This window comes from Oncorhynchus tshawytscha, linkage group LG18 (genome assembly GCF_018296145.1).
Source record: "Oncorhynchus tshawytscha isolate Ot180627B linkage group LG18, Otsh_v2.0, whole genome shotgun sequence".
Lineage (NCBI taxonomy): Eukaryota > Metazoa > Chordata > Actinopteri > Salmoniformes > Salmonidae > Oncorhynchus > Oncorhynchus tshawytscha.
In genome coordinates this window covers 28966069-28967691 of record NC_056446.1, presented here as the reverse complement: position 1 = coordinate 28967691, position 1623 = coordinate 28966069, and positions in this window count along the sequence as shown.

Here is a 1623-nt window from a genome sequence, read left to right as displayed (position 1 = left end):
GCAACAACCAACAGAAGAGCCTCAAAGCAATAACATGCAGTTATATGCACTTTGACCACACCCCAACTAGCCATTCACCAATCAGAAGTGAGCCCTCTGGAGGATGAAGCGCACACTTCCACCTTGACACTTCCATTAGCAGGATTATGTTAGACAAATGTAGAGTACTCCCCCTCTCCCTGGTTCCTACATTCGCTTTTGAGCCAGGAGTGTCACCAAATCTGTGTTATATTCATTAGCTATGTTGTAGCTAATTGTCAGTGGTTAAAAAAGTACCCAATTGTCTTACTTGAGTAAAAGTAAAGATACTTGACTCAAATAAAAGTCACGCGAGATGGGCAGCACAACAAACTTCCAATGGTGGCGAGAGGATGGCGATGGAGCGACTCCTTCCCCAGCCACGGCTCGAGCCCAGCCCCGCTTCGCACCCGCTTCGCACCCCAGCCCCGCTTCGCACCCGCTTCGCACCCCAACCCCGCTTCGCAGCCCAGCCCCGCTTCGCACCCCAGCCTCGCTTTGCACCCCAGCCCCGCTTCGCACCCGCTTCGCACCCCAGCCCCGCTTCGCACCCGCTTCGCACCCCAGCCCCGCTTCGCACCCCAGCCCCGCTTCTCACCCCAGGCCCGCTTCGCACCCCAGCCCCGCTTCGCACCCCAGCCCGCTTCGCAGCCCAGCCCCGCTTCGCACCCGCTCGCACCCCAGCCCGCTTCGCACCCCAGCCCGCACCTCAGCCCCGCTTCGCATCCCAGCCCCGCTTCGCACCCCAGCCCCGCTTCGCACCCGCTTCACACCCCAGCCCCGCTTCGCACCCCAGCCCGACCAACCCAGCCTTTAGAGCCAATCCTTATCCCGAAATTACGGATATTTTTTTGACAATTTCCCTTACCTATATTGTTATAACATGCTGTTCACCTTGGAGACCTACTGTAGATATGGGTACGGCACAGCATGAGATTTACACCCTCTCCCCGGATTTTCAAGGGCCAGGGAGAAGTCACCGGACACGGCCAAAACTGCAACACTTTCCAGGCTTGGGCCCCTCTCTCAGGGCGAACCCATTCCAGGGCACCCTACCCGTCACAAATAAAAGAGAACTCTCCCGGGGCTCTCGCCAGCTTCTCCGGGATCGGTCGCGTTAACACACGATGCCTTGCGGCGCTCGTCTCCGCCAGTCCGTGGACATTCTGAAAGTAGTTTGAGGTCAGCAGGCCACATGACCAAATAGCCATTGAAATTAGAATGTTTACAAACTTCATGAAAAATCGTGTGAAATGAAAATGGACAAACTAAAGGGTGTGCAATATACAAGGGTAGTCAGTGGACATTCTGAACCTTGTTTGAGGTCAGTAAATCACATCACCAAGGAGCTATTGAAACATTGAAAAACATTGAGAATTCATGTCAAATTGTCCGAGATGAGAATGGACAGACTAAAGGGTGTGCAATGTGTAGGCCCACTGTGTGAACAAACAGTAAGTCACATGACCAAAGAGCTATTGAAATTCAAAAACTTAAAAAAAATAATTTAAATAGTGCGAGATGTAAATCGACTAAAAATAAGTGTGTGCAATGTGTGTCTTGTCCTTCAGGGTTAGCTAGAAGCAGTTTTGAAAGTTTTAGGAA